The 12,516-nt window shown below is 36.6% G+C and overlaps 1 protein-coding gene across 1 annotated transcript in view; it reads right to left on the bottom strand.

Moving 5' to 3' along the window:
* Window positions 1-10,996, bottom strand: part of LOC306863584 (transcriptional activator GLI3-like) — a 216,786-nt gene extending 205,790 nt beyond the window's left edge. Inside the window, exon 1 of the mRNA XM_079407007.1 lies at window positions 10,626-10,996. The gene's annotated coding sequence lies outside the window, so the exon portion shown is untranslated. The remainder of the gene's footprint in view (window positions 1-10,625) is intronic.
* Window positions 10,997-12,516: the final 1,520 nt, after the last annotated feature.

Below are 12,516 nucleotides of genomic sequence, written 5' to 3'. Positions count from 1 at the left end.
AGAGCAAGTGAAAATAACTGTATATCGTCAATCAAGTTAATATTCTTCATATTCTCAACATTATATGTCCACATCCTTGAACCAAAAAAGTACAGGAAAGTTTGTTTTGTTGGTAGTCCCATCTGCAGGCGACTCACATCTACCATAAGAATAAAAAAAAATAGGACTTAACAGGATTGCATCCGTGCGTGCATGTAAATGTTGTTTCATTTGCACAATCTGCAAGAGAAGGAAAGCCTGTGTGCCTACATGTACTGAAGTGTGTGTGTGAGTGAGTGTGTGTGTGAGTGAGTGTGTGTGTGTGTGTGTGTGTGTGTGTGTGTGTGTGTGTGTGTGTGTGTGTGTGTGTGTGTGTGTGTGTGCGTGTGTGCATGTGTGTGTGTGTGAGAGTGAGGGAGGGAGTGTGTATTCCTCTGTAAATCAGAGGCAAATAAAGTTGTAGAATATGACAGGAGGGAAACTAAGATGTGGGACAAACATACTGGGGAGGCAGGTAGAAGGGGAATTCTGGGAACTTCTAACAGATCTCTCCGCACACACTCAGAAACATCTTCTATCTGCAGGTACACAGAAATACATGAGAAGCAGCAAGAAGGCAGGAACTGTGTATTACTTCAGCTGTGTTCATATCAACACCTTATCATCATCATCATCTTTACTATTGTTCTCACACATATTCAAAAGAATCAGAAACATACTTTCTATATATATATTCCAGTTGTAAAGTTACTAAGCCATAGCCTTCGCATGTGACCAATAAAGCCTGATGTCATAGTAGGATCTTCTTACATTTACACAAATAACTTTAATTCTTTACTTTTAAGTACAAATAAAAAGCAAACACCAACATCCGAACATTCACTTTTGGACATGTCTGAGTTATCATGCGTTGCAACTATCCATAAATCACAGATTACTAAATTAATCATAGACAGGTGTGCAAACCATCTATGCAATGATAAAAACCCATAAATGACTATCTCTTACACACATGCATACAAACCAATGTTTCCACACACACTTTGACACAATCAAGTTAGAAACACAGACACCCACTCACACTCATTAACACATTAACCTAATCTTACACAAGTAATTTCACTGATCTGCCTTGTTTGTTGTGTGTGTGTGTGTGTGTGTGTGTGTGTGTGTGTGTGTGTGTGTGTGTGTGTGTGTGTGTGTGTGTGTGTTAAATCAGGGATAGGTCTCAGGAAGTTAATGAGTTTACATGGCTTGTTGAGTGGGCAAGAGGCACTTTGCATTGATCTCCTTTCGCTGCACAAGAAGACAAATCACTCCTGCTTGACTTTCATCTCGACCTCTCACTCTCTAATCATATAAACACACTCCCAATAACTGGGACATTAACATATGCCACTTCAAGGTATGCCTAGCATTTAACCAGCAGGCACATTTTATCTTGCATTTAGGTCTTTGCTCCCTCCCCAGATCGATCTGCAGTCTAAAGGAATACAATAATTGTTTTATTGTCATAATGCATTTTGATTTTTAATCATACAATTATTTTTAAAATATTTTTTTCAATTTTCTAAAATGTATTTTTATTTTATAATTAATTTTATATTATTTTATTATTTTAAAACAAATTGGTTTTAAACAGCTGCAGTTCTGAATCATGCGAAAAATGCTGTGAAGTAATGCACTTTTTCATGAATTATTCTAGAGCAAAATGTTGATGCTGACACACAACACAACTTGTATTGAACCCAAAATGTAAAAGGGGTATAACTTGCAGAAGTATAATTGCAATTACGCAACACATTTGAAAGCAGGCGCACCAATAGCCATTAAAAGTTTTTATTTAGGATGTGTGAACCACATCAAGATGTCATTTTGATTTACGAGCATTTATTAGTAAAACCTTGCATGAATAACAAGGGGCTGCAAACATGAATCTGCAAGACATTATATAGTCTGTGAAGTGTCTATCCTCTCTGAAAGCTGAGATGCTCCAAGCAGCAAAGGGAGATTTCGGTTTGATGAGTTTGGAGAGATTTCAGCTGGGTTCAGTATAGTCATTCAGTCTAATAGAAGGAGACAAGTGCTTAAGACTGTTGCGCAAAAAGCCAAACAACATAAATAATTCTAAAAGCTAAGTAGCCCCCTTTGTATGTGGAAGAATCCCGGAATACAGTGCCGGCACACAAGCCGACACATGATGCAGGGCACACACACACACACACACAGACACATTTTCTGGCATCTGAGGGTTTTATAAGCCTTTGTGAGAGGACATATTCACATCTATTAAAAGTATGTCAATAGGCCTGTGCCAGGTATCCCTTTGCCCATGTAAAACTAAAATTACTGTCATACCTAAATGCCAGCGCAAATACGGAAATATAGTCCAATCTGAAACAATCACGTGAAAATCGTCAGTGTTCTGCTTGCATGCACTTTATATGCATGAAATAACTCACACAAGTGGCCAGACGTACATACACAGACACACACGCTTGAAATACAGGGCGGTAGAAACCTGTCTTGTAAATCTCTTTGTGAAAGCAGCTTTGGGAGGTAGACGCAAGCTTACACACTGAGCTCTGAGAGAGAAAAAGTACACTCCAGCTCAACTCTTTCTCTCTTTAACTCTCTCTCCATGTTTCTCTACCCCCTCTTCCTTTTCTGCCCTTTTCTGCAGTCTTCCAAACTTTCTCTCTTTTGACACTTTTCTTCCCCTCTTCTCGTTTCATCGTCTTTACTGTCTTCTTTGCATTATTTTTCTCCTCACCACTTTTTTCTCTGAAAAAAATAAATAAATAACGTCTCCCAGCACCCACATCACAAGTCTCCCATGAAGAAAAGTATATGCTGAACATACACTATCCCATACTAAAAAAAAATTAAGTAACTATTTTTTATTAAAATAGGTTCAAATAAAATGTGTAAATATACATTTAAATATTTGTTCAAATAAATTAATAATTTTCATAGATTTTTAAAATATTTATTTTAAATATATTTATTAAAACATTTATATTGTTTATTTAAATACATATATCTATAATAAAAAGTAATATAAGGATTGTTTTTTATATTAATTAATATAATTATCACACATTTATGATTAGTTTGAAGAATTGAAATGCAGTACATGTGAACTTCCCAAAATTATTACATGTCAGCTACCCACATACAAAAGACCAACATTCAAACATGTGCTTTTGGACATTTTAGAATTATCATGCAGAACATGGCACACCAAATGTGCTAACATCCCCTACCATACATCCCTCCCACTCACTTTATGTTTCCCTATCTTTCTGTTCCTCATATGGTAGACATCAGCCCGGTCAAGTTCACATCTAAAGAGCTCTATTGTCACAGTAACTAACTCACAGTATGCAAACCCAATTCCCCATTCATAAATCCGGTCAGTCCAGGTGCCTGGGGCCCCAAGTGTCTTTTTCCCCTGAGCAGTGAGTAATGTCCTGCCTCTTCTCAGACAATGACATCGCCAAGTAGCCGCCAAACTGCGGGGCAACATGAGGGGGGGGGCACTCTCAAGCACCTTTGACAAATGGAACCTTTCGTTCTAAACCACGGCTGCTGGAAGAGCCTTTACGACGGCACATGGCACGCTCGCTGTCCACCGAGAGCAGCTAGGAACCTAAAGAGGGCTGTGTGTATGTGTGCACCTGTAGTTGTAAGTGTGACTGAATAATAAATTCCATAGAAAAGTCTAACCTTGTCCTCCTACAAGAAAAAGATGTATTTCCCAAGCATGCTGAGCCCTCTTGATAAAAACAGCTTTCTCGAGTGACATGGCATGAGCTTTTCTGCTGCTCATGCTTGCGTAGGGGAGAGCAGTCTGAGCAAAATCTTATCATGGTATTACTTGTTATTATACAAACACACACACAATTATTTTTATGTATTTATTTATATGGTGGGGGAAGTCGTGGCCTAATGGTTAGAGAGTCGGACTCGTAATCGAAAGGTTGCGGGTTCGAGCCCCCGGCCGGCAGGAATTGTAGGTGGGGGGAGGGAACGTCCAGCGCTCTCTCCACCCTCAATACCACGACTGAGGTGCCCTTGAGCAAGGCACCGAACCCCCAACTGCTCCCCGGGCGCCGCAGCATGGCTGCCCACTGCTCCGGGTGTGTGTTCACGGTGTGTGTGTGTGTGTGTGTGTGTGTGTGTGTGTGTGGATTTGTTCACTACTCACTGCTGTGTGTGTGCACTTGGATGGGTTAAAGGCAGAGCACCAATTTCGAGTATGGGTCACCATACTTGACAATACGTCACGACTTTTACTTTACTTTACTATTTATATGACAATCCAGTGAATTAAAATATAAACAAATAGACAACTAGATGGTGATAAATAGACACATTTCAGCCAATTAAAAAAAAAAAAAAAACTACTTCATTATTTTAATTTGAAGGACACAAACAAAATATTATTCATAATAATATTCAAAACAAAACTACTATTGAAAAAATTAATAATATCCACTCAAAATTCTGACTGACTGAGCCACAATCAAGGTCACTGTAGAAAAGCCAATATACGTGCAACTGCACATCACTTACATTATCTTAACACAACAAACAGCCAATGTTGTACAACTGTAAACAACTAAACTCAAAATAGACAAACAACTAAACTTGTTTGGGAACATGTCATGCACTGTATTATCATATTACATTGTTGTTGTATTTTTGTTTGTTTGTTTTTTACTCTCATGTGTAACTAAAGTAGCCACAGTATAAAGGAATAACACAATCTCATCCGATTGACATTCTGCAGTCCCACAGTACATTCTCATATTGCCCAATCCTATCTTCTGTTCCACCTCCTTTCTTTTGCCCCTCTGAGAGTTTTTGTGTCATATTGGGAATCTGCAGTGACACACTATCGTTATAAACAACAGAGGACTCCAAAGACTCCCTCTCTACCTCCCTTCTCCTCCCCTCCACTCCAAAATCTCCTTGAGGGATCTAGTCTGTAAAACTTTTACCTCCACCCCCTCCCTTTATCTTTGCTTGGAAGGAGCTGGTCTTTGTTCAGCGGGAGAGGGACCCCTCCAATAGCCCCTGCCTTCCCTTCAAAGCTCCCTGTGGAGTATTGTTAAAACAAAGCCCCCCCTTACACACCTCTCCCCTCTCTCTCCTTCTCACTTCATCTATACCCGGGCCTTAAAACCAGCACACTTAGCATGAGAAAAAATGATTAGCCTTTAGATGCTGTGATGACAATGGGGTAGTCTTTCAAATGGGGTAGTCTGAAATTTGATCATATAGTTGAGTCTCCTCTTTTGTTTTTGTAAATAGGGACTCCCCAGGGCCCAGGGAGGCAAGGGCTTTGTCATTTACTTTTAAAGTACTCAGAGGGGACAAAGAAGAGTGTAAAGCACATGGGGAAGAACAGGCAAACAGGAGAGGAGTTATACTTGGGGATTTAGAGAGAACACATGCCCCAGTACTTTTTACATACGGATCTGTTATTCAGCTATTCCCTTGGCTTTGTTTCCCTGACCTTAGGGTTAAAGGTTAAGTCACTAAAATGTGGATGATAAAAATATTTTCAAATAAATAAATAATGGTTTATCTTTTATTGTTTTGCCTTTAATCTTTTATTTATTTTCTTTTTTTTTATTTTGTGTTATTTAATTGTTATATTAATCTTAACTATATATATTAGTTATATAGTTTAAATTGTTTAAATTAATTTACTGTATTACATTGTATCTTTATTAATTTATTCTTTATTTGTTTGTATGTTTGTTTATGAAATGCTTAAAATCTTATCTGTATCCGTCAGCATAATCTAAAATATTGACAGAAGGAAAGTTCTGTTTTATAGAATGTTAGAGAACTTCAATTCTTCATCTCTAAAAGATACCCGACACTCTAGTGAATAGCAGTGCGGATAACAAGAGACATCAATCACATGGAAGGAGCAGGTTATCTGTCCCCTCTATGTGCGCCCCCCCCCGTCTATTTGCAGCGTTTTCACATTTGTTCAAAATACCTCACATCAAAACCAACATACCTGTGAAATTATAACAACACACAACCACTCCATCATCAAGTCCTTAACACATAATGCCATCAAATGTGGAAATACTTAGTTCCCATTGCCACAATTCACACAGGTTTACAGACGGTTTTCACAACCAGGATAGTGAATAGAAGAGGCGAACCAAGTAGCTCTTGCCAAAACACAATGTGTCTATTTGCAGCCACCTACTTGAGAAAAAAAATAATAAATAAAACACATTAGTATTAACAATGACACATATACATCTATGTGAGTAGCACCCTGCCTGAAAAGACCATTGTGAATTTCCATTTTAGTTCATATTGGTTTATGTTGGTTAGCAGATGAACTGGTTTGGAGTTAGAGGACTTTCATGACGTTTTATGAAGTCTTGTCTATCATTTCTTGAAAACATCTCTTTTTCTGGTGAATTAACTTATTTTTGAGTTTAAATTTTGAGTTTTCAGCAGCTAGCCCCACCAATAAAAACAAACTGTCACTCTCATACTTTTGTACAAACCTGCTCATTTCCTGTGACTGCCTGTAAGCTGTATGTGAATGAACTGGTTAACTCACAAGTTACCGCTGTGGAGTACAACCAATGGAAGGGGCAAACTCAAGTTAAAATTAATAGCAAAAAATTGAGAAGGAACAACACAACATGAATTTATTATTATTATTATATTTATAGTTTTTTATTATATTATTATATTTATTATATGTTTTTAAAAAAGGCAACTGTGTGAATTTGAGGGGGGGGAATTACTTCATGTTGATAAAAACCAGCTGGGACCCTTTTTTGTTTTTTTGTTTTAATTACAGAGATCTACTCTGAAAAGTAAAGTTACTTCTGAGAAAAGTCCTGTTGTGACATTTTGTATGTTAAACAATATAATCCATACATTTTCTTCATCCAAGTTTGGCATAAGTGCCCAAACAATATATGGACATGTTTGGGCACTTATTTATATATATATATATATATATATATATATATATATATAATGTATATAAAGAAAGAAAGAAAAAAGAAATTGTGCAGATAAAATGTAAAAGGAGATAAAGCAAAAGAGAAGGATAGAAAGGGCAACAGAAAGAAGAGAAGGAAGGGGTCGTCCTGACATTAAAGGCAGATCTGAGGCATGCCCTGAAGGGATGACTGGGCCTAGGGATTAAGAAGGGGGTGAAAGAAAAGGAGAGAGAGAGCTTGAGAGCAAGCCCCCCTACAAAGCTAGAGACCCCCTCCGCTGAGACACAAACACAGACGAACACTTTTGACAAACACTCAACTTCTCATCTGATGTGACCCACAGCTCAAGAGCACCGATTCTTTTTCTCAATTACTCACTTTCACTTGTTTCCCTTTCCTATTTCTCACTATTTGTGCCCTTTTCATTTGATGTCCAACATATCAAAGTTGAGGATTATCAAAGTAAGAGGTTTCAGTTGGAAGTCCTGGCTTATTGACAGAAGTGAGTGGAAGCAATGCGCCACAGCACCACACAACAAAGGTTTCCGGGCAATTTTCAATCAGGGGCTGCTTGTTAGGGTAAAAAAATGCTACACATGGCCAAATACATAGCAGTTTTTTTTTTTTTTTTTTTTTTCATCCTAAGGGGCAGTCTGACAACACATCTGGGAGTTTGATTCTTGATTAAATATCATATGTGCAAAAAGCTTAGTAGTTATCTTCATGCTACTACAGATCTATCATAACAAATCACTCTACTCTAAAAGCAACTGGCCTAACCTGGCTTCTAAGACATCAGACTCGCAAAAACATTCTTGACCACCACATGATAAAAATCTCCCAAGAGAACTTCCAGGATCGCTACTAGCTATCGGCCTCACAGAGACACACACATTTCTCATCCATTTGTTCCTTATTGGTTTGGACAATAAGCACAATGCTATTCATAGTATTCAAACCCACATTAGCATCTCAATGCCCCCTGTTAGTCATGTTATTCCCACATGCACTTAAAGACAGGTAGAACTTCTTTAGGATGCTAAAGCACCCTGAGGGTGAAGGGTACGGACATTCCTTTCCAGTGGCAGGCCTAATCTGAGGGTTTTATGCACATACTGTGGGTGGAAGGAGAGGGTGGGATGACATTGAGGATAATCGCGTGTCATCTCTGCTTGTTAATATTAGCTGGTGACATAGCGTGCTCAGTATGGCAGTATGGCTCGCAAAAGTGAACTGCAAAAATTTTATTTTGTTCTGCAATGCAGCCAAGCATATATGAAATGTGATAAATCTGTTTGATGAGTGACTCTGATCTTAAAGTAATTATATTTTTGTTTTGTTTTCTTTGTTTGTTTGTTTTGTTTTCTAGTCCACACATGAGTGACTGTGGATATTTCATGATGCAGGAGTGTTTTTTTTTTTTTTTTACAAAATTACACCTGTTTAAACAAATCATTGCAAATGAGCATTTCATGGAGGCACATTTATGGAATCATTGTTTGATGATGTTATAAACATAATACAAACTTGATTAAGTCTGAGATGCATGCTGAGCAAATGTAATCATAAGCATTTAAATTCAGGTTACTTGCAAAGCTCAATTTAGAGAATCTAGTATATCACTTACTTTTTAAACAATTTAATTTCCTTTTTATAGCAAAACCAACAATGCACAAATTTGTTCCCAAAAGGCAAGATAGAAACGAGAGATAAACACAGACTCATGCTGTGGATTTTTTAAAATCACACTGAGGTCTGTCTTATTAGAGAACATTTTATCATCACAGAGCTCAAATTTAAGAGCTCAAATGAATGTTTATTTCATAACAACATTAAGGCATTAAAATGCATACATCTCTGTTATGGCATTTAAATTTGAGAGATTAAAAGACATAGGCTATATTCCTTTTATCCTCTGTTGACACTTAGCATGCAAATTCATAGGTCACCGGATAAAAACCGGCATATTGCAAAGAATATAGGCCTAACTTAATAAATTATTAATTGCATTTAATTGTATGAGAACATTTGACACACCTGACATTTAGCATTTAATGTGCGCTGAATTAAGCCCTGGGTTCGTAGCTATAATACAGATTTCAGTATAAACTATTTACTGGGAAACGATTTTCGTAAAATGCATGCAAAAAGCAAACACAATAAAGATAAAAAAAAAAAAGAGTTTACTTTTACTGATTTTATAATCAATTACAATTAAAATGTGTAACATCACAAGCCGCTCTACAAAACAATATGCCTGTCATATACGTTACTGTTGATCAGTGCAAACTTGCAAAAAAAAAAAAAAAACACTTAACAAACACTTAATTTAGAAACATCTAATTGAAAAGTGAATTTTGAATTTAAATATGAGATTCCAGGTCGTCAGTTAATTGCGCGCAGGTGTCAGGAGGGGTTTGGCGGGACACAGTTGTTCTTAAACCTAGTCGCAGAGTTTACAAGCTGTGAGTCTTTTCTGGGCTTCGGTGTGTTTGGAAAGTTTGAGAAAGTGCTGTGACACAATAACTTTACACCACATTCAAAATGTAAATGACGATCATTTCCACTAATAAAACCTGTTAATAAGCATTAGGCTTTTATAATAAAAACAGAGTCAGATGCAATTATTTCACTTAGGCTATTATTCTTGCGTTTTTCCCTCCTAGAGAGCCGAAAACGGACAAATTCGTAATAATCACACACTGTTACATTTTTTCCATCAATATTGTAAAATGTTTGTGTCCATCTATTAAATTGTCACAATAATTTCTACTCAATGTTAATAGTTTTAAGCAGTGATTGAATTCAAAGTTTGTGGAAAAAGTGCCATAAAATTACAGTATTTCTGCAGGCTGTAATTTTACTTGCACAATTAATGCTGCAAATAAACGTCAGTTTGCAATTGTCTGTGTTCAATTATACGTAGGCTACACTTACTCTGCCTAAATCGATAAAAAATTACCATCGCGCATAAATGTTTTAAAATGTTTGCAGCGTCTATTAGCCTACATTAAAGATGCCAATTTAGTTTTTATCTAACATCGTTTTTTTTGTTGTAATCCCCCCACCTACATAATAATAATAATAATAATAATAATAATAATACAAACATCCTGTCGTTTTACATATGCGTAAGATTTCGTAGATTTCTTAAATATTTTTAAATTATGGTATTATGGTGAGGGAAAACACTGCAATATGATGAGGGACCCCCGATTTTACTGCTGGACTATTTCCAAGAAAAACATAAGCATTTGGAAATATTTAAACTGTCGCAAGGAGACACTGCACTGAAACCAGCTGCATTGTGATGGTTCTTATTATTTACAGATAATTATCAGTGTAACAAGCATAAAACATTTGGACACTTTCAAAACATTTTAACAGACCAATAGGGGCCGCGAGTTAGACAATGAGAGCCCAAAGTTTGCAAAACGACTCTGCCTGCCGAACTTTCTGTGAAGCAGAACAATGCGCTGACAATAGAGGCTCTTTTAATTCGTGTTGATTTCATGTAATATTTTTGCACCAGACTGGCAAGAGTATCGAATTACACGTTTTACACGACTCTTCCCCCCTCTTTTTCTTTTAGCAAAACTTTCATGGAACCAAAGAGGCTCGGAAAAACTGCACATTTCTTGTACTTACTCGTTCAGTTGCGAAACTTTTCTGTCCTCTCCTCACAGACTTTCTTCTCGCTCGCGTGCAGATGCTAGTTGCAGACAGACACTCTTAGATTCTTCACTTTAAACTCCAAAACTGCTCTGCAGACTTTTCTTTTTTCACTCGTCTTCTTTTTTTCTTTTTCCTACATGCGTTTGGCAGGGGCAGCCCAGCACTGAACTAGCGGCCAGTCTTTCTTACATACCTAAAGCCTAAACACAAAAGTAAAGTGACTCGTGAAACTCCTAAATGTTTATCACAAAGACAGTAATGCAGAGTTTCTCGGGTAAAGAAGATTTGAAGTGTAGAGCTCCAGCTGCCCTTTCCCTGTGCCTGACTCCTCCCTTTCGGAGAGCAGGCACACTACCTCCCCTCTTTTTCCTTCTGCCCCTTTTCCCTCCTTCTCTCCTTGCCTTATCCCAGCGCTCCTTCTTGAGACGGTGCAGTCAAGTTTGATGAGGAAAAACGAAATGGTCACTTTACAGTAAGCTACAGTGTGCGTGTTTATGTTAATACGTAAGTAACTTGTTATTTGTTAGTTTTTTCCCGTGTAACACTGACAGTGCAATGAAAAGTGATTCCAAGCAAACATTCAAAAGGAGCTGAGAGGTGTAACTTAAATGCCTAAATGTAATGTTAAGTCTGAGAAAATTACACTAGAAAAAAAAATGTTTTAAGCATAACGTGCCAGTATATAATATGCATAGACGCTAATTATGTTTTACCAAGCAAACATGCCATAAAACTGTTTTTGGGTGCATCACTTTGGGTGATCCTTAATATGAGCAAATTCATTCTCTAAAGTTTGTCAATGCATTATTAAGTAATTTAAATATGGTAATGAAATTTGGGAAAATAAGAACTTTGGGAGAAGAAAACACTAAAACATACTAAATAAAAGGGGTAGAAAGCTTGTTTAAGAGGGTTCTGAAACTACCAAACAAAAATTCAAATAAATACAAATTTAAAAAGTATCCAATGATAAAAAAATAAATAATAATAAAAAATAAATAAACTTTACGACAAAATAACTATACAACTAAAACATTTAATATAAAACAAAATGCAATTAATAAGGTTCTGGGATGTCATTTATCAGGCTAAATAAATTATGTTATGTACAGTTTTTTTTCTAAAGCTTCATAATCAGTGACCTGAGTATGAGTGATTATAAAAACCTTTTTTTAATTATTAATAAGAGGGTAAAATTGAGATATAATAATTGCATAAAAAGGTGGGTAAAAGATATGTGCTGTCAAACAGTGTTTCAGTAGGATTTTTTGCTTTAACACTCATCATGTACATCATGTCTTCTTTGAAATATATAGAGATTCCTTTTCAGTATTTCAATATTTTATAAATATTTTAGTGCATTATTACATCTGACAACTATTGTATTTTTTCATCCATATTTGTTGTCTGACTAATCAAAATGTAATATGTAATGTATGTGTATTTAAGTAAATATCACTCCATCTAACTCAAATCTAATTCTCGTTGCATTATTTCAGCAGCACAGCCATCTATCTTGGAATGAGAAATAAAATGACAAGCTTCTATGGTAAAGAGCTCTGTCTTTACACCTCAGAGTGGGACCTTAACGTAAACATCGAAAGGCAAACTGTGCCTCCTGTAGAGTTATTCCTAATCAATATACATAATCAATATACAGGGAAATTAGGATGTTAAAAAAGACCTTCTGGGCTCACAATCAATCAATGGGGCAGTAACAGATTTTTTCACAGTTGAAAATCACTCTCTAATCTCTTAAGAAGGATCTGACTGCGCGTGTGGCCGACAAGTAAAGTCAAGTAGAGTTAATATTATGCCATACACGCTACTGATGTGTCTGTCTGAAAGAAAAATCCAATAAGAT

This window comes from Barbus barbus (genome assembly GCF_936440315.1).
Source record: "Barbus barbus genome assembly, chromosome: 44".
NCBI classification, from domain to species: domain Eukaryota; kingdom Metazoa; phylum Chordata; class Actinopteri; order Cypriniformes; family Cyprinidae; genus Barbus; species Barbus barbus.
Note: the sequence above shows the minus strand (reverse complement) of the source record. Positions and strands in the feature narration are given on the sequence as shown.